Raw genomic sequence first — 23,365 nt, 5'->3', positions numbered from 1 at the left:
GTTTCTATGGAAACGACAGGATTTTCTTTGGGATGCTAGTATCTCCTTTGCGATGCACTATTCCACCTTTACTGCATCCCTCGCTCCCTCACATTGACGAATTAACGCAGAAATTGCGTCTCTATAACATACTATGGGTTCTATGACATCTCCTTCTAAATCGAGTAACGTTTCTATGGAAACGACAGGATTTTCTTTGGGTTGCTAGTATCTCCTTTGCGATGCACTATTCCTCCTTTACTGCATCCCTCGCTCCCTCAAATTGACGAATTAACACAGAAATTGCGTCGCTATGAAATACTATGGGTTCTATGACATCTCCTTCTAAATCGAGTAACGTTTCTATGGGAACGACAGGATTTTCTTGTGGGATACGAGTATCGCCTTTCCGATGTACTATTCCTTCTTTACTGCATCCCTCGCTACCTCACATTGACGAATTAACTCAGAAATTGCGTCTCTATGACATACTATGGGTTCTATGATATCTCCTTCTAAATCGAGTAACGTTTCTATGGAAACGACTGGATTTTTATTGGGATGCTAGTAACTCCTTTGCGATGCACTATTCCTCCTTTACTGCAATCCTCGCTGCCTCACATTGACGAATTAACACAGAAATTGCGTCGCTATGAAATACTATGGGTTCTCTGACATCTCCTTCTAAATCGAGTAACGTTTCTATGGAAACGACAGGATTTTCTTTGGGATGCAATATCTCTTTTGCGATGCACTATTCCTTCTTTACTGCAACCCTCGCTGCCTCACATTGAGTAATTAACACGAAATTGCGTCGCTATGAAATACTATGGGTTCTATGACATCTCCTTCTAAATCGAGTAACGTTTCTACGGAAAGGACAGGATTTTCTTGTGGGATACGAGTATCTCCTTTCCGATGTACTATTCCTTCTTTACTGCATCCCTCGCTCCTTCACATTGACGAATAAACACAGAAATTGCGTCTCTATGATATACTATGGGTTCTATGACACCTCCTTCAAAATCGAGTAATGTTTCTATGGAAACGACAGGATTTTGTTTGGGATGCTAGTATCTGCTTTGTGATGCACTATTCCACCTTTACTGCATCCCTCGCTCCCTCACATTGACTAATTAACACCGAAATTGCGTATCTATGACAAACTATGGGTTCTATGACATCTCCTTCTAAATCGAGTAACGTTTCTATGGAAACGACAGGATTTTCTTTGGGATGCTAGTATCTCCTTTGCGATGCACTATTCCTTCTTTACTGCAACAATCGCTGCCTCACATTGACGAATTAACACAGAAATTGCGTCGCTATGAGATACTATGGGTTCTATGACATCTCCTTCTAAATCGAGTAACGTTTCTATTGAAACGACAGGATTTTCTTTGGGATGCTAGTATCTACTTTTCGATGCACTATTCCTTCTTTACTGCAACCCTCGCTGCCTCACATTGACTAATTATTCAGAAATTGCGTCGCTATGAAATACTATGGGTTCTATGACATCTCCTTCTAAATCGAGTAACGTTTTTTATGGAAACGACAGGATTTTGTTTGGGATGCTAGTATCTCCTGTGCGATGCACTATTCCACCATTACTGCATCCCACGCTCCCTCACATTGACGAATTAACACAGAAATTGCGTCTGTATGACATACTATGGGTTCAATGTCATCTCCTTCTAAATCGAGTAACGTTTCTATGGAAACGACAGGATTTTCATCGGGATGCTAGTATCTCCTTTGCGATGCACTATTCCTTCTTTACTGCAACCCTCGCTGCCTCACATTGACTAATTAACACAGAAATTGCGTCGCTATGAAATACTATGGGTTCTATGACATCTCCTTCTAAATCGAGTAACGTTTCTATGGAAACCACAAGATTTTCTTTGGGATGCTAGTATCTCCTTTGCGATGCACTATTCCACCTTTACTGCATCCCTCGCTCCCTCACATTGACGAATTAACACAGAAATCGCGTCTCTATGACATACTATGGGTTCTATGACATCTCCTTCTAAATCGAGTAACGTTTCTATTGAAACGACAGGATTTTCTTTGGGATGCTAGTATCTACTTTTCGATGCACTATTCCTTCTTTACTGCAACCCTCGCTGCCTCACATTGACTAATTATTCAGAAATTGCGTCGCTATGAAATACTATGGGTTCTATGACATCTCCTTCTAAATCGAGTAACGTTTTTTATGGAAACGACAGGATTTTGTTTGGGATGCTAGTATCTCCTGTGCGATGCACTATTCCACCATTACTGCATCCCACGCTCCCTCACATTGACGAATTAACACAGAAATTGCGTCTGTATGACATACTATGGGTTCAATGTCATCTCCTTCTAAATCGAGTAACGTTTCTATGGAAACGACAGGATTTTCATCGGGATGCTAGTATCTCCTTTGCGATGCACTATTCCTTCTTTACTGCAACCCTCGCTGCCTCACATTGACTAATTAACACAGAAATTGCGTCGCAATGAAATACTATGCGTTCTATGACATCTCCTTTTAAATCGAGTAACGTTTCTATGGAAACGACAGGATTTTCTTTGGGATGCTAGTATCTCCTTTGCGATGCACTATTCCACCTTTACTGCATCCCTCGCTCCCTCACATTGACGAATTAACACAGAAATCGCGTCTCTATGACATACTATGGGTTCTATGACATCTCCTACTAAATCGAGTAACGTTTCTATGGAAACGACAGGGTTTTGTTTGGGATGCTAGTATCTCCTTTGCGATGCACTATTCCTTCTTTACTGCAACCATCGCTGCCTCACATTGACTAATTAACACAGAAATTGCGTCGCTATGAAATACTATGGGTTCTATGACATCTCCTTCTAAATCGAGTAACGTTTCTATGGAAACCACAAGATTTTCTTTGGGATGCTAGTATCTCCTTTGCGATGCACTATTCCACCTTTACTGCATCCCTCGCTCCCTCACATTGACGAATTAACACAGAAATTGCGTCTGTATGACATACTATGGGTTCTATGACATCTCCGACTAAATCGAGTAACGTTTCTATGGAAACGACAGGATTTTCTTTGGGATGCTAGTATCTCCTTTGCGATGCACTATTCCACCTTTACTGCATCCCTCGCTCCCTCACATTGACGAATTAACGCAGAAATTGCGTCTCTATAACATACTATGGGTTCTATGACATCTCCTTCTAAATCGAGTAACGTTTCTATGGAAACGACAGGATTTTCTTTGGGTTGCTAGTATCTCCTTTGCGATGCACTATTCCTCCTTTACTGCATCCCTCGCTCCCTCAAATTGACGAATTAACACAGAAATTGCGTCGCTATGAAATACTATGGGTTCTATGACATCTCCTTCTAAATCGAGTAACGTTTCTATGGGAACGACAGGATTTTCTTGTGGGATACGAGTATCGCCTTTCCGATGTACTATTCCTTCTTTACTGCATCCCTCGCTACCTCACATTGACGAATTAACTCAGAAATTGCGTCTCTATGACATACTATGGGTTCTATGATATCTCCTTCTAAATCGAGTAACGTTTCTATGGAAACGACTGGATTTTTATTGGGATGCTAGTAACTCCTTTGCGATGCACTATTCCTCCTTTACTGCAATCCTCGCTGCCTCACATTGACGAATTAACACAGAAATTGCGTCGCTATGAAATACTATGGGTTCTCTGACATCTCCTTCTAAATCGAGTAACGTTTCTATGGAAACGACAGGATTTTCTTTGGGATGCAATATCTCCTTTGCGATGCACTATTCCTTCTTTACTGCAACCCTCGCTGCCTCACATTGAGTAATTAACACGAAATTGCGTCGCTATGAAATACTATGGGTTCTATGACATCTCCTTCTAAATCGAGTAACGTTTCTACGGAAAGGACAGGATTTTCTTGTGGGATACGAGTATCTCCTTTCCGATGTACTATTCCTTCTTTACTGCATCCCTCGCTCCTTCACATTGACGAATAAACACAGAAATTGCGTCTCTATGATATACTATGGGTTCTATGACACCTCCTTCAAAATCGAGTAATGTTTCTATGGAAACGACAGGATTTTGTTTGGGATGCTAGTATCTGCTTTGTGATGCACTATTCCACCTTTACTGCATCCCTCGCTCCCTCACATTGACTAATTAACACCGAAATTGCGTATCTATGACAAACTATGGGTTCTATGACATCTCCTTCTAAATCGAGTAACGTTTCTATGGAAACGACAGGATTTTCTTTGGGATGCTAGTATCTCCTTTGCGATGCACTATTCCTTCTTTACTGCAACAATCGCTGCCTCACATTGACGAATTAACACAGAAATTGCGTCGCTATGAGATACTATGGGTTCTATGACATCTCCTTCTAAATCGAGTAACGTTTCTATTGAAACGACAGGATTTTCTTTGGGATGCTAGTATCTACTTTTCGATGCACTATTCCTTCTTTACTGCAACCCTCGCTGCCTCACATTGACTAATTATTCAGAAATTGCGTCGCTATGAAATACTATGGGTTCTATGACATCTCCTTCTAAATCGAGTAACGTTTTTTATGGAAACGACAGGATTTTGTTTGGGATGCTAGTATCTCCTGTGCGATGCACTATTCCACCATTACTGCATCCCACGCTCCCTCACATTGACGAATTAACACAGAAATTGCGTCTGTATGACATACTATGGGTTCAATGTCATCTCCTTCTAAATCGAGTAACGTTTCTATGGAAACGACAGGATTTTCATCGGGATGCTAGTATCTCCTTTGCGATGCACTATTCCTTCTTTACTGCAACCCTCGCTGCCTCACATTGACTAATTAACACAGAAATTTCGTCGCAATGAAATACTATGCGTTCTATGACATCTCCTTTTAAATCGAGTAACGTTTCTATGGAAACGACAGGATTTTCTTTGGGATGCTAGTATCTCCTTTGCGATGCACTATTCCACCTTTACTGCATCCCTCGCTCCCTCACATTGACGAATTAACACAGAAATCGCGTCTCTATGACATACTATGGGTTCTATGACATCTCCTACTAAATCGAGTAACGTTTCTATGGAAACGACAGGGTTTTGTTTGGGATGCTAGTATCTCCTTTGCGATGCACTATTCCTTCTTTACTGCAACCATCGCTGCCTCACATTGACTAATTAACACAGAAATTGCGTCGCTATGAAATACTATGGGTTCTATGACATCTCCTTCTAAATCGAGTAACGTTTCTATGGAAACCACAAGATTTTCTTTGGGATGCTAGTATCTCCTTTGCGATGCACTATTCCACCTTTACTGCATCCCTCGCTCCCTCACATTGACGAATTAACACAGAAATTGCGTCTGTATGACATACTATGGGTTCTATGACATCTCCGTCTAAATCGAGTAACGTTTCTATGGAAACGACAGGATTTTCTTTGGGATGCTAGTATCTCCTTTGCGATGCACTATTCCACCTTTACTGCATCCCTCGCTCCCTCACATTGACGAATTAACGCAGAAATTGCGTCTCTATAACATACTATGGGTTCTATGACATCTCCTTCTAAATCGAGTAACGTTTCTATGGAAACGACAGGATTTTCTTTGGGTTGCTAGTATCTCCTTTGCGATGCACTATTCCTCCTTTACTGCATCCCTCGCTCCCTCAAATTGACGAATTAACACAGAAATTGCGTCGCTATGAAATACTATGGGTTCTATGACATCTCCTTCTAAATCGAGTAACGTTTCTATGGGAACGACAGGATTTTCTTGTGGGATACGAGTATCGCCTTTCCGATGTACTATTCCTTCTTTACTGCATCCCTCGCTACCTCACATTGACGAATTAACTCAGAAATTGCGTCTCTATGACATACTATGGGTTCTATGATATCTCCTTCTAAATCGAGTAACGTTTCTATGGAAACGAGTGGATTTTTATTGGGATGCTAGTAACTCCTTTGCGATGCACTATTCCTCCTTTACTGCAATCCTCGCTGCCTCACATTGACGAATTAACACAGAAATTGCGTCGCTATGAAATACTATGGGTTCTCTGACATCTCCTTCTAAATCGAGTAACGTTTCTATGGAAACGACAGGATTTTCTTTGGGATGCAATATCTCTTTTGCGATGCACTATTCCTTCTTTACTGCAACCCTCGCTGCCTCACATTGAGTAATTAACACAGAAATTGCGTCGCTATGAAATACTATGGGTTCTATGACATCTCCTTCTAAATCGAGTAACGTTTCTACGGAAAGGACAGGATTTTCTTGTGGGATACGAGTATCTCCTTTCCGATGTACTATTCCTTCTTTACTGCATCCCTCGCTCCTTCACATTGACGAATTAACACAGAAATTGCGTCTCTATGACATACTATGGGTTCTATGACACCTCCTTCAAAATCGAGCAACGTTTCTATGGAAACGACAGGATTTTGTTTGGGATGCTAGTATCTCCTTTGTGATGCACTATTCCACCTTTACTGCATCCCTCGCTCCCTCACATTGACGAATTAACACAGAAATTGCGTCTCTATGACATACTATGGGTTCTATGACATCTCCTTCTAAATCGAGTAACGTTTCTATGGAAACGACAGGATTTTCTTTGTAATGCTAGTATCTCCTTTGCGATGCACTATTCCTTCTTTACTGCAACAATCGCTGCCTCACATTGACGAATTAACACAGAAATTGCGTCGCTATGAAATACTATGGGTTCTATGACATCTCCTTCTAAATCGAGTAACGTTTCTATTGAAACGACAGGATTTTCTTTGGGATGCTAGTATCTACTTTTCGATGCACTATTCCTTCTTTACTGCAACCCTCGCTGCCTCACTTTGACTAATTAACACAGAAATTTCCACGCTATGAAATACTATGGGTTCTATGACATCTCCATCTAAATCGAGTAACGTTTCTTTGGAAACGACAGGATTTTCTTTGGGATGCTAGTATCTCCTTTGCGATGCACTATTCCACCTTTACTGCATCCCTCGCTCCCTCACATTGACGAATTAACACAGAAATTGCGTCGCTATGAAATACTATGGGTTCTATGACATCTCCCTCTAAATCGAGTAACGTTTCTATTGAAACGACAGGATTTTCTTTGGGATGCTAGTATCTACTTTTCGATGCACTATTCCTTCTTTACTGCAACCCTCGCTGCCTCACTTTGACTAATTAACACAGAAATTGCCACGCTATGAAATACTATGGGTTCTATGACATCTCCTTCTAAATCGAGTAACGTTTCTATGGAAACGACAGGATTTTCTTTGGGATGCTAGTATCTCCTTTGCGATGCACTATTCCTTCTTTACTGCAACCCTCGCTGCCTCACATTGACTAATTATTCAGAAATTGCGTCGCTATGAAATACTATGGGTTCTAAAATATCTCCTTCTAAATCGAGTAAGGTTTTTTATGGAAACGACAGGATTTTCTTTGGGATGCTAGTATCTCCTTTGCGATGCACTATTCCACCTTTACTGCATCCCTCGCTCCCTCACATTGACGAATTAACACAGAAATTGCGTCTCTATGACATACTATGGGTTCTATGACATCTCTTTCTTAATCGAGTAACGTTTCTATGGAAACGATAGGATTTTCTTGTGGGATACGAGTATCTCCTTTCCGATGTACTATTCCTTCTTTACTGCATCCCTCGCTCCCTCACATAGACGAATTAACACAGAAATTGCGTCTCTATGACATACTATGGGTTCTATGACATCTCCTTCTAAATCATGTAACGTTACTATGGAAACCACTGGATTTTCTTTGGGATGCTAGTATCTCCTTTGCGATGCACTATTCCACCTTTACTGCATCCCTCGCTGCCTCACATTGAGTAATTAACACAGAAATTGCGTCGCTATGAAATACTATGGGTTCTATGACATCTCCTTCTAAATCGAGTAACGTTTCTATGGAAACGACAGGATTTTCTTTGGGATGCTAGTATCTCCTTTGCGATGCACTATTCCACCTTTACTGCATCCCTCGCTCCCTCACAGTGACGAATTAACACAGAAATTGCGTCTCTATGACATACTATGTGTTCTATGACATCTCCGCCTAAATCGAGTAACGTTTCTATGGAAACGGCAGGATTTTCTTTGGGATGCTAGTATCTCCTTTGCGATGCACTATTCCTTCTTTACTGCAACCCTCGCTGCCTCACATTGACTAATTATTCAGAAATTGCGTCGCTATGAAATACTATGGGTTCTATGACATCTCCTTCTAAATCGAGTAACGTTTTTTATGCAAACGACAGGATTTTCTTTGGGATGCTAGTATCTCCTTTTCGATGCACTATTCCACCTTTACTGCATCCCTCGCTCCCTCACATTGACGAATTAACACAGAAATTGCGTCTCTATGACATACTATGGGTTCTATGACATCTCTTTCTTAATCGAGTAACGTTTCTATGGAAACGACACGATTTTCTTGTGGGATACGAGTATCTCCTTTCCGATGTACTATTCCTTCTTTACTGCATCCCTCGCTCCCTCACATAGACGAATTAACACAGAAATTGCGTCTCTATGACATACTATGGGTTCTATGACATCTCCTTCAAAATCGAGCAACGTTTCTATGGAAACGACAGGATTTTGTTTGGGATGCTAGTATCTCCTTTGTGATGCACTATTCCACCTTTACTGCATCCCTCGCTCCCTCACATTGACGAATTAACACAGAAATTGCGTCTCTATGACATACTATGGGTTCTATGACATCTCCTTCTAAATCGAGTAACGTTTCTATGGAAACGACAGGATTTTCTTTGTAATGCTAGTATCTCCTTTGCGATGCACTATTCCTTCTTTACTGCAACAATCGCTGCCTCACATTGACGAATTAACACAGAAATTGCGTCGCTATGAAATACTATGGGTTCTATGACATCTCCTTCTAAATCGAGTAACGTTTCTATTGAAACGACAGGATTTTCTTTGGGATGCTAGTATCTACTTTTCGATGCACTATTCCTTCTTTACTGCAACCCTCGCTGCCTCACTTTGACTAATTAACACAGAAATTTCCACGCTATGAAATACTATGGGTTCTATGACATCTCCATCTAAATCGAGTAACGTTTCTTTGGAAACGACAGGATTTTCTTTGGGATGCTAGTATCTCCTTTGCGATGCACTATTCCACCTTTACTGCATCCCTCGCTCCCTCACATTGACGAATTAACACAGAAATTGCGTCGCTATGAAATACTATGGGTTCTATGACATCTCCCTCTAAATCGAGTAACGTTTCTATTGAAACGACAGGATTTTCTTTGGGATGCTAGTATCTACTTTTCGATGCACTATTCCTTCTTTACTGCAACCCTCGCTGCCTCACTTTGACTAATTAACACAGAAATTGCCACGCTATGAAATACTATGGGTTCTATGACATCTCCTTCTAAATCGAGTAACGTTTCTATGGAAACGACAGGATTTTCTTTGGGATGCTAGTATCTCCTTTGCGATGCACTATTCCTTCTTTACTGCAACCCTCGCTGCCTCACATTGACTAATTATTCAGAAATTGCGTCGCTATGAAATACTATGGGTTCTAAAATATCTCCTTCTAAATCGAGTAAGGTTTTTTATGGAAACGACAGGATTTTCTTTGGGATGCTAGTATCTCCTTTGCGATGCACTATTCCACCTTTACTGCATCCCTCGCTCCCTCACATTGACGAATTAACACAGAAATTGCGTCTCTATGACATACTATGGGTTCTATGACATCTCTTTCTTAATCGAGTAACGTTTCTATGGAAACGATAGGATTTTCTTGTGGGATACGAGTATCTCCTTTCCGATGTACTATTCCTTCTTTACTGCATCCCTCGCTCCCTCACATAGACGAATTAACACAGAAATTGCGTCTCTATGACATACTATGGGTTCTATGACATCTCCTTCTAAATCATGTAACGTTACTATGGAAACCACTGGATTTTCTTTGGGATGCTAGTATCTCCTTTGCGATGCACTATTCCACCTTTACTGCATCCCTCGCTGCCTCACATTGAGTAATTAACACAGAAATTGCGTCGCTATGAAATACTATGGGTTCTATGACATCTCCTTCTAAATCGAGTAACGTTTCTATGGAAACGACAGGATTTTCTTTGGGATGCTAGTATCTCCTTTGCGATGCACTATTCCACCTTTACTGCATCCCTCGCTCCCTCACAGTGACGAATTAACACAGAAATTGCGTCTCTATGACATACTATGTGTTCTATGACATCTCCGCCTAAATCGAGTAACGTTTCTATGGAAACGGCAGGATTTTCTTTGGGATGCTAGTATCTCCTTTGCGATGCACTATTCCTTCTTTACTGCAACCCTCGCTGCCTCACATTGACTAATTATTCAGAAATTGCGTCGCTATGAAATACTATGGGTTCTATGACATCTCCTTCTAAATCGAGTAACGTTTTTTATGCAAACGACAGGATTTTCTTTGGGATGCTAGTATCTCCTTTGCGATGCACTATTCCACCTTTACTGCATCCCTCGCTCCCTCACATTGACGAATTAACACAGAAATTGCGTCTCTATGACATACTATGGGTTCTATGACATCTCTTTCTTAATCGAGTAACGTTTCTATGGAAACGACAGGATTTTCTTGTGGGATACGAGTATCTCCTTTCCGATGTACTATTCCTTCTTTACTGCATCCCTCGCTCCCTCACATAGACGAATTAACACAGAAATTGCGTCTCTATGACATACTATGGGTTCTATGACATCTCCTTCTAAATCGTGTAACGTTTCTATGGAAACCACTGGATTTTCTTTGGGATGCTAGTATCTCCTTTGCGATGCACTATTCCACCTTAACTGCATCCCTCGCTGCCTCACATTGAGTAATTAACAGAGAAATTGCGTCTCTATGACATACTATGGGTTCTATGACATCTCCTTCTAAATCGAGTAACGTTTCTATGGAAACGACAGGATATTCTTGTGGGATACGAGTATCTCCTTTCCGATGTACTATTCCTTCTTTACTGCATCCCTCGCTCCCTCACATTGACGAATTAACACAGAAATTGCGTCTCTATGACATACTATGGGTTCTATGACATCTCCTTCTAAATCGAGTAACGTTTCTATGGAAACCACAGGATTTTCTTTGGGATGCTAGTATCTCCTTTGCGATGCACTATTCCACCTTTACTGCATCCCTCGCTCCCTCACAGTGACGAATTAACACAGAAATTGCGTCTGTATGACATACTATGGGTTCTATGACATCTCCGTCTAAATCGAGTAACGTTTCTATGGAAACGACAGGATTCTCTTTGGGATGCTAGTATCTCCTTTGCGATGCACTATTCCACCTTTACTGCATCCCTCGCTGCCTCACATTGAGTAATTAACACAGAAATTGCGTCGCTATGAAATACTATGGGTTCTATGACATCTCCTTCTAAATCGAGTAACGTTTCTATGGAAACGACAGGATTTTCTTTGGGATGCTAGTATCTCCTTTGCGATGCACTATTCCACCTTTACTGCATCCCTCGCTGCCTCACATTGAGTAATTAACACAGAAATTGCGTCGCTATGAAATACTATGGGTTCTATGACATCTCCTTCTAAATCGAGTAACGTTTCTATGGAAACCACAGGATTTTCTTTGGGATGCTAGTATCTCCTTTGCGATGCACTATTCCACCTTTACTGCATCCCTCGCTCCCTCACAGTGACGAATTAACACAGAAATTGCGTCTCTATGACATACTATGGGTTCTATGACATCTCCTTCTAAATCATGTAACGTTACTATGGAAACCACTGGATTTTCTTTGGGATGCTAGTATCTCCTTTGCGATGCACTATTCCACCTTTACTGCATCCCTCGCTGCCTCACATTGAGTAATTAACACAGAAATTGCGTCGCTATGAAATACTATGGGTTCTATGACATCTCCTTCTAAATCGAGTAACGTTTCTATGGAAACGACAGGATTTTCTTTGGGATGCTAGTATCTCCTTTGCGATGCACTATTCCACCTTTACTGCATCCCTCGCTCCCTCACAGTGACGAATTAACACAGAAATTGCGTCTCTATGACATACTATGTGTTCTATGACATCTCCGCCTAAATCGAGTTACGTTTCTATGGAAACGGCAGGATTTTCTTTGGGATGCTAGTATCTCCTTTGCGATGCACTATTCCTTCTTTACTGCAACCCTCGCTGCCTCACATTGACTAATTATTCAGAAATTGCGTCTCTATGACATACTATGGGTTCTATGACATCTCCTTCTAAATCGAGTAACGTTTTTTATGCAAACGACAGGATTTTCTTTGGGATGCTAGTATCTCCTTTGCGATGCACTATTCCACCTTTACTGCATCCCTCGCTCCCTCACATTGACGAATTAACACAGAAATTGCGTCTCTATGACATACTATGGGTTCTATGACATCTCTTTCTTAATCGAGTAACGTTTCTATGGAAACGACAGGATTTTCTTGTGGGATACGAGTATCTCCTTTCCGATGTACTATTCCTTCTTTACTGCATCCCTCGCTCCCTCACATAGACGAATTAACACAGAAATTGCGTCTCTATGACATACTATGGGTTCTATGACATCTCCTTCTAAATCGTGTAACGTTTCTATGGAAACCACTGGATTTTCTTTGGGATGCTAGTATCTCCTTTGCGATGCACTATTCCACCTTAACTGCATCCCTCGCTGCCTCACATTGAGTAATTAACACAGAAATTGCGTCTCTATGACATACTATGGGTTCTATGACATCTCCTTCTAAATCGAGTAACGTTTCTATGGAAACGACAGGATATTCTTGTGGGATACGAGTATCTCCTTTCCGATGTACTATTCCTTCTTTACTGCATCCCTCGCTCCCTCACATTGACGAATTAACACAGAAATTGCGTCTCTATGACATACTATGGGTTCTATGACATCTCCTTCTAAATCGAGTAACGTTTCTATGGAAACCACAGGATTTTCTTTGGGATGCTAGTATCTCCTTTGCGATGCACTATTCCACCTTTACTGCATCCCTCGCTCCCTCACATTGACGAATTAACACAGAAATTGCGTCTGTATGACATACTATGGGTTCTATGACATCTCCGTCTAAATCGAGTAACGTTTCTATGGAAACGACAGGATTCTCTTTGGGATGCTAGTATCTCCTTTGCGATGCACTATTCCTTCTTTACTGCAACCCTCGCTGCCTCACATTGACTAATTAACACAGAAATTGCGTCGCTATGAAATACTATGGGTTCTATGACATCTCCTTCTAAATCGAGTAACGTTTCTATGGAAACGACAGGATTTTCTTTGGGATGCTAGTATCTCCTTTGCGATGCACTATTCCACCTTTACTGCATCCCTCGCTCCCTCACAGTGACAAATTAACACAGAAATTGCGTCTCTATGACATACTATGTGTTCTATGACATCTCCGTCTAAATCGAGTAACGTTTCTATGGAAACGGCAGGATTTTCTTTGGGATGCTAGTATCTCCTTTGCGATGCACTATTCCTTCTTCACTGCAACCCTCGCTGCCTCACATTGACTAATTATTCAGAAATTGCGTCGCTATGAAATACTATGGGTTCTATGACATCTCCTTCTAAATCGAGTAACGTTTTTTATGGAAACGACAGGATTTTCTTTGGGATGCTAGTATCTCCTTTGCGATGCACTATTCCACCTTTACTGCATCCCTCGCTCCCTCACATTGACGAATTAACACAGAAATTGCGTCTCTATGACATACTATGGGTTCTATGACATCTCTTTCTTAATCGAGTAACGTTTCTATGGAAACGACAGGATTTTCTTGTGGGATACGAGTATCTCCTTTCCGATGTACTATTCCTTCTTTACTGCATCCCTCGCTGCCTCACATTGACTAATTAACACAGAAATTGCGTCGCTATGAAATACTATGGGTTCTATGACATCTCCTTCTAAATCGAGTAACGTTTCTATGGAAACGACAGGATTTTCTTTGGGATGCAATATCTCCTTTGCGATGCACTATTCCTTCTTTACTGCAACCCTCGCTGCCTCACATTGAGTAATTAACACGAAATTGCGTCGCTATGAAATACTATGGGTTCTATGACATCTCCTTCTAAATCGAGTAACGTTTCTACGGAAAGGACAGGATTTTCTTGTGGGATACGAGTATCTCCTTTCCGATGTACTATTCCTTCTTTACTGCATCCCTCGCTCCTTCACATTGACGAATAAACACAGAAATTGCGTCTCTATGATATACTATGGGTTCTATGACACCTCCTTCAAAATCGAGTAATGTTTCTATGGAAACGACAGGATTTTGTTTGGGATGCTAGTATCTGCTTTGTGATGCACTATTCCACCTTTACTGCATCCCTCGCTCCCTCACATTGACTAATTAACACCGAAATTGCGTATCTATGACAAACTATGGGTTCTATGACATCTCCTTCTAAATCGAGTAACGTTTCTATGGAAACGACAGGATTTTCTTTGGGATGCTAGTATCTCCTTTGCGATGCACTATTCCTTCTTTACTGCAACAATCGCTGCCTCACATTGACGAATTAACACAGAAATTGCGTCGCTATGAGATACTATGGGTTCTATGACATCTCCTTCTAAATCGAGTAACGTTTCTATTGAAACGACAGGATTTTCTTTGGGATGCTAGTATCTACTTTTCGATGCACTATTCCTTCTTTACTGCAACCCTCGCTGCCTCACATTGACTAATTATTCAGAAATTGCGTCGCTATGAAATACTATGGGTTCTATGACATCTCCTTCTAAATCGAGTAACGTTTTTTATGGAAACGACAGGATTTTGTTTGGGATGCTAGTATCTCCTGTGCGATGCACTATTCCACCATTACTGCATCCCACGCTCCCTCACATTGACGAATTAACACAGAAATTGCGTCTGTATGACATACTATGGGTTCAATGTCATCTCCTTCTAAATCGAGTAACGTTTCTATGGAAACGACAGGATTTTCATCGGGATGCTAGTATCTCCTTTGCGATGCACTATTCCTTCTTTACTGCAACCCTCGCTGCCTCACATTGACTAATTAACACAGAAATTGCGTCGCAATGAAATACTATGCGTTCTATGACATCTCCTTTTAAATCGAGTAACGTTTCTATGGAAACGACAGGATTTTCTTTGGGATGCTAGTATCTCCTTTGCGATGCACTATTCCACCTTTACTGCATCCCTCGCTCCCTCACATTGACGAATTAACACAGAAATCGCGTCTCTATGACATACTATGGGTTCTATGACATCTCCTACTAAATCGAGTAACGTTTCTATGGAAACGACAGGGTTTTGTTTGGGATGCTAGTATCTCCTTTGCGATGCACTATTCCTTCTTTACTGCAACCATCGCTGCCTCACATTGACTAATTAACACAGAAATTGCGTCGCTATGAAATACTATGGGTTCTATGACATCTCCTTCTAAATCGAGTAACGTTTCTATGGAAACCACAGGATTTTCTTTGGGATGCTAGTATCTCCTTTGCGATGCACTATTCCACCTTTACTGCATCCCTCGCTCCCTCACATTGACGAATTAACACAGAAATTGCGTCTGTATGACATACTATGGGTTCTATGACATCTCCGTCTAAATCGAGTAACGTTTCTATGGAAACGACAGGATTTTCTTTGGGATGCTAGTATCTCCTTTGCGATGCACTATTCCACCTTTACTGCATCCCTCGCTCCCTCACATTGACGAATTAACGCAGAAATTGCGTCTCTATAACATACTATGGGTTCTATGACATCTCCTTCTAAATCGAGTAACGTTTCTATGGAAACGACAGGATTTTCTTTGGGTTGCTAGTATCTCCTTTGCGATGCACTATTCCTCCTTTACTGCATCCCTCGCTCCCTCAAATTGACGAATTAACACAGAAATTGCGTCGCTATGAAATACTATGGGTTCTATGACATCTCCTTCTAAATCGAGTAACGTGTCTATGGGAACGACAGGATTTTCTTGTGGGATACGAGTATCGCCTTTCCGATGTACTATTCCTTCTTTACTGCATGCCTCGCTACCTCACATTGACGAATTAACTCAGAAATTGCGTCTCTATGACATACTATGGGTTCTATGATATCTCCTTCTAAATCGAGTAACGTTTCTATGGAAACGACTGGATTTTTATTGGGATGCTAGTAACTCCTTTGCGATGCACTATTCCTCCTTTACTGCAATCCTCGCTGCCTCACATTGACGAATTAACACAGAAATTGCGTCGCTATGAAATACTATGGGTTCTCTGACATCTCCTTCTAAATCGAGTAACGTTTCTATGGAAACGACAGGATTTTCTTTGGGATGCAATATCTCTTTTGCGATGCACTATTCCTTCTTTACTGCAACCCTCGCTGCCTCACATTGAGTAATTAACACAGAAATTGCGTCGCTATGAAATACTATGGGTTCTATGACATCTCCTTCTAAAACGAGTACCGTTTCTACGGAAAGGACAGGATTTTCTTGTGGGATACGAGTATCTCCTTTCCGATGTACTATTCCTTCTTTACTGCATCCCTCGCTCCTTCACATTGACGAATTAACACAGAAATTGCGTCTCTATGACATACTATGGGTTCTATGACACCTCCTTCAAAATCGAGCAACGTTTCTATGGAAACGACAGGATTTTGTTTGGGATGCTAGTATCTCCTTTGTGATGCACTATTCCACCTTTACTGCATCCCTCGCTCCCTCACATTGACGAATTAACACAGAAATTGCGTCTCTATGACATACTATGGGTTCTATGACATCTCCTTCTAAATCGAGTAACGTTTCTATGGAAACGACAGGATTTTCTTTGTAATGCTAGTATCTCCTTTGCGATGCACTATTCCTTCTTTACTGCAACAATCGCTGCCTCACATTGACGAATTAACACAGAAATTGCGTCGCTATGAAATACTATGGGTTCTATGACATCTCCTTCTAAATCGAGTAACGTTTCTATTGAAACGACAGGATTTTCTTTGGGATGCTAGTATCTACTTTTCGATGCACTATTCCTTCTTTACTGCAACCCTCGCTGCCTCACTTTGACTAATTAACACAGAAATTGCCACGCTATGAAATACTATGGGTTCTATGACATCTCCATCTAAATCGAGTAACGTTTCTTTGGAAACGACAGGATTTTCTTTGGGATGCTAGTATCTCCTTTGCGATGCACTATTCCACCTTTACTGCATCCCTCGCTCCCTCACATTGACGAATTAACACAGAAATTGCGTCGCTATGAAATACTATGGGTTCTATGACATCTCCCTCTAAATCGAGTAACGTTTCTATTGAAACGACAGGATTTTCTTTGGGATGCTAGTATCTACTTTTCGATGCACTATTCCTTCTTTACTGCAACCCTCGCTGCCTCACTTTGACTAATTAACACAGAAATTGCCACGCTATGAAATACTATGGGTTCTATGACATCTCCTTCTAAATCGAGTAACGTTTCTATGGAAACGACAGGATTTTCTTTGGGATGCTAGTGTCTCCTTTGCGATGCACTATTCCTTCTTTACTGCAACCCTCGCTGCCTCACATTGACTAATTATTCAGAAATTGCGTCGCTATGAAATACTATGGGTTCTATGACATCTCCTTCTAAATCGAGTAAGGTTTTTTATGGAAACGACAGGATTTTCTTTGGGATGCTAGTATCTCCTTTGCGATGCACTATTCCACCTTTACTGCATCCCTCGCTCCCTCACATTGACGAATTAACACAGAAATTGCGTCTCTATGACATACTATGGGTTCTATGACATCTCTTTCTTAATCGAGTAACGTTTCTATGGAAACGATAGGATTTTCTTGTGGGATACGAGTATCTCCTTTCCGATGTACTATTCCTTCTTTACTGCATCCCTCGCTCCCTCACATAGACGAATTAACACAGAAATTGCGTCTCTATGACATACTATGGGTTCTATGACATCTCCTTCTAAATCATGTAACGTTACTATGGAAACCACTGGATTTTCTTTGGGATGCTAGTATCTCCTTTGCGATGCACTATTCCACCTTTACTGCATCCCTCGCTGCCTCACATTGAGTAATTAACACAGAAATTGCGTCGCTATGAAATACTATGGGTTCTATGACATCTCCTTCTAAATCGAGTAACGTTTCTATGGAAACGACAGGATTTTCTTTGGGATGCTAGTATCTCCTTTGCGATGCACTATTCCACCTTTACTGCATCCCTCGCTCCCTCACAGTGACGAATTAACACAGAAATTGCGTCTCTATGACATACTATGTGTTCTATGACATCTCCGCCTAAATCGAGTAACGTTTCTATGGAAACGGCAGGATTTTCTTTGGGATGCTAGTATCTCCTTTGCGATGCACTATTCCTTCTTTACTGCAACCCTCGCTGCCTCACATTGACTAATTATTCAGAAATTGCGTCGCTATGAAATACTATGGGTTCTATGACATCTCCTTCTAAATCGAGTAACGTTTTTTATGCAAACGACAGGATTTTCTTTGGGATGCTAGTATCTCCTTTGCGATGCACTATTCCACCTTTACTGCATCCCTCGCTCCCTCACATTGACGAATTAACACAGAAATTGCGTCTCTATGACATACTATGGGTTCTATGACATCTCTTTCTTAATCGAGTAACGTTTCTATGGAAACGACAGGATTTTCTTGTGGGATACGAGTATCTCCTTTCCGATGTACTATTCCTTCTTTACTGCATCCCTCGCTCCCTCACATAGACGAATTAACACAGAAATTGCGTCTCTATGACATACTATGGGTTCTATGACATCTCCTTCTAAATCGTGTAACGTTTCTATGGAAACCACTGGATTTTCTTTGGGATGCTAGTATCTCCTTTGCGATGCACTATTCCACCTTAACTGCATCCCTCGCTGCCTCACATTGAGTAATTAACACAGAAATTGCGTCTCTATGACATACTATGGGTTCTATGACATCTCCTTCTAAATCGAGTAACGTTTCTATGGAAACGACAGGATATTCTTGTGGGATACGAGTATCTCCTTTCCGATGTACTATTCCTTCTTTACTGCATCCCTCGCTCCCTCACATTGACGAATTAACACAGAAATTGCGTCTCTATGACATACTATGGGTTCTATGACATCTCCTTCTAAATCGAGTAACGTTTCTATGGAAACCACAGGATTTTCTTTGGGATGCTAGTATCTCCTTTGCGATGCACTATTCCACCTTTACTGCATCCCTCGCTCCCTCACATTGACGAATTAACACAGAAATTGCGTCTGTATGACATACTATGGGTTCTATGACATCTCCGTCTAAATCGAGTAACGTTTCTATGGAAACGACAGGATTTTCTTTGGGATGCTAGTATCTCCATTGCGATGCACTATTCCTTCTTTACTGCAACCCTCGCTGCCTCACATTGACTAATTAACACAGAAATTGCGTCGCTATGAAATACTATGGGTTCTATGACATCTCCTTCTAAATCGAGTAACGTTTCTATGGAAACGACAGGATTTTCTTTGGGATGCAATATCTCCTTTGCGATGCACTATTCCTTCTTTACTGCAACCCTCGCTGCCTCACATTGAGTAATTAACACAGAAATTGCGTCGCTATGAAATACTATGGGTTCTATGACATCTCCTTCTAAATCGAGTAACGTTTCTACGGAAAGGACAGGATTTTCTTGTGGGATACGAGTATCTCCTTTCCGATGTACTATACCTTCTTTACGGCATCCCTCGCTCCTTCACATTGACGAATAAACACAGAAATTGCGTCTCTATGACATACTATGGGTTCTATGACACCTCCTTCAAAATCGAGTAATGTTTCTATGGAAACGACAGGATTTTGTTTGGGATGCTAGTATCTGCTTTGTGATGCACTATTCCACCTTTACTGCATCCCTCGCTCCCTCACATTGAATAATTAACACAGAAATTGCGTATCTATGACAAACTATGGGTTCTATGACATCTCCTTCTAAATCGAGTAACGTTTCTATGGAAACGACAGGATTTTCTTTGGGATGCTAGTATCTCCTTTGCGATGCACTATTCCGCCTTTACTGCATCCCTCGCTCCCTCACATTGACGAATTAACACAGAAATTGCGTCGCTATGAAATACTATGGGTTCTATGACATCTCCTTCTAAATCGAGTAACGTTTCTATTGAACGACAGGATTTTCTTTGGGATGCTAGTATCTACTTTTCGATGCACTATTCCTTCTTTACTGCAACCCTCGCTGCCTCACATTGACTAATTATACAGAAATTGCGTCGCTATGAAATACTATGGGTTCTATGACATCTCCTTCTAAATCGAGTAACGTTTTTTATGGAAACGACAGGATTTTGTTTGGGATGCTAGTATCTCCTGTGCGATGCACTATTCCGATACTACTGCATCCCACGCTCCCTCACATTGACGAATTAACACAGAAATTGCGTCTGTATGACATACTATGGGTTCTATGTCATCTCCTTATAAATCGAGTAACGTTTCTATGGAAACGACAGGATTTTCATTGGGATGCTAGTATCTCCTTTGCGATGCACTATTCCTTCTTTACTGCAACCCTCGCTGCCTCACATTGACTAATTAACACAGAAATTGCGTCGCTATGAAATACTATGCGTTCTATGACATCTCCTTTTAAATCGAGTAACGTTTCTATGGAAACGACAGGATTTTCTTTGGGATGCTAGTATCTCCTTTGCGATGCACAATTCCACCTTTACTGCATCCCTCGCTCCCTCACATTGACGAATTAACACAGAAATTGCGTCTCTATGACATACTATGGGTTCTATGACATCTCCTACTAAATCGAGTAACGTTTCTATGGAAACGACAGGGTTTTGTTTGGGATGCTAGTATCTCCTTTGCGATGCACTATTCCTTCTTTACTGCAACCATCGCTGCCTCACATTGACTAATTAACACAGAAATTGCGTCGCTATGAAATACTATGGGTTCTATACATCTCCTTCAAAATCGTGTAACGTTTCTATGGAAACCACTGGATTTTCTTTGGGATGCTAGTATCTCCTTTGCGATGCACTATTCCACCTTTACTGCATCCCTCGCTCCCTCACATTGACGAATTAACACAGAAATTGCGTCTCTATGACATACTATGGGTTCTATGACATCTCCTTCTAAATCGAGTAACGTTTCTATGGAAACGACAGGATTTTCTTGTGGGATACGAGTATCTCTTTTCCGACGTACTATTCCTTCTTTACTGCATCCCTCGCTCCCTCATATTGACGAATTAACACAGAAATTGCGTCTCTATGACATACTATGGGTTCTATGACATCTCCTTCTAAATCGAGTAACGTTTCTATGGAAACCACAGGATTTTCTTTGGGATGCTAGTATCTCCTTTGCGATGCACTATTCCACCTTTACTGCATCCCTCGCTCCCTCACATTGACGAATTAACACAGAAATTGCGTTTGTATGACATACTATGGGTTCTATGACATCTCCGTCTAAATCGAGTAACATTTCTATGGAAACGACAGGATTTTCTTTGGGATGCTAGTATCTCCTTTGCGATGCACTATTCCACCTTTACTGCATCCCTCGCTCCCTCACATTGACGAATTAACGCAGAAATTGCGTCTCTATAACATACTATGTGTTCTATGACATCTCCTTCTAAATCGAGTAACGTTTCTATGGAAACGACAGGATTTTCTTTGGGATGCTAGTATCTCCTTTGCGATGCACTATTCCACCTTTACTGCATCCCTCGCTCCCTCAAATTGACGAATTAACACAGAAATTGCGTCGCTATGAAATACTATGGGTTCTATGACATCTCCTTCTAAATCGAGTAACGTTTCTATGGAAACGACAGGATTTTCTTGTGGGATACGAGTATCGCCTTTCCGATGTACTATTCCTTCTTAACTGCATCCCTCGCTACCTCACATTGACGAATTAACTCAGAAATTGCGTCTCTATGACATACTATGGGTTCTATGATATCTCCTTCTAAATCGAGTAACGTTTCTATGGAAACGACTGGATTTTTATTGGGATGCTAGTAACTCCTTTGCGATGCACTATTCCTCCTTTACTGCAACCCTCGCTGCCTCACATTGACGAATTAACACAGAAATTGCGTCGCTATGAAATACTATGGGTTCTCTGACATCTCCTTCTAAATCGAGTAACGTTTCTATGGAAACGACAGGATTTTCTTTGGGATGCAATATCGCTTTTGCGATGCACTATTCCTTCTTTACTGCAACCCTCGCTGCCTCACATTGAGTAATTAACACAGAAATTGCGTCTCTATGAAATACTATGGGTTCTATGACATCTCCTTCTAAATCGAGTAACGTTTCTACGGAAAGGACAGGATTTTCTTGTGGGATACGAGTATCTCCTTTGCGATGTACTATTCCTTCTTTACTGCATCCCTCGCTCCTTCACATTGACGAATTAACACAGAAATTGCGTCTCTATGACATACTATGGGTTCTATGACACCTCCTTCAAAATCGAGCAACGTTTCTATGGAAACGACAGGATTTTGTTTGGGATGCTAGTATCTCCTTTGTGATGCACTATTCCACCTTTACTGCATCCCTCGCTCCCCCACATTGACGAATTAACACAGAAATTGCGTCTCTATGACATACTATGGGTTCTATGACATCTCCTTCTAAATCGAGTAACGTTTCTATGGAAACGACAGGATTTTCTTTGGGATGCTAGTATCTCCTTTGCGATGCACTATTCCTTCTTTACTGCAACAATCGCTGCCTCACATTGACGAATTAACACAGAAATTGCGTCGCTATGAAATACTATGGGTTCTATGACATCTCCTTCTAAATCGAGTAACGTTTCTATTGAAACGACAGGATTTTCTTTGGGATGCTAGTATCTACTTTTCGATGCACTATTCCTTCTTTACTGCAACCCTCGCTGCCTCACTTTGACTAATTAACACAGAAATTGCCACGCTATGAAATACTATGGGTTCTATGACATCTCCATCTAAATCGAGTAACGTTTCTATGGAAACGACAGGATTTTCTTTGGGATGCTAGTATCTCCTTTGCGATGCACTATTCCTTGTTTACTGCAACCCTCGCTGCCTCACATTGACTAATTATTCAGTAATTGCGTCGCTATGAAATACTATGGGTTCTATGACATCTCCTTCTAAATCGAGTAACGTTTTTTATGGAAACGACAGGATTTTCTTTGG

The sequence above is a fragment of the Schistocerca nitens genome, chromosome 5 (genome assembly GCF_023898315.1).
Source record: "Schistocerca nitens isolate TAMUIC-IGC-003100 chromosome 5, iqSchNite1.1, whole genome shotgun sequence".
Taxonomy (NCBI): Eukaryota; Metazoa; Arthropoda; class Insecta; order Orthoptera; family Acrididae; genus Schistocerca; species Schistocerca nitens.
The sequence above is the reverse complement of the archived record's forward strand: the minus strand, read 5'-3'. Positions refer to the sequence as shown.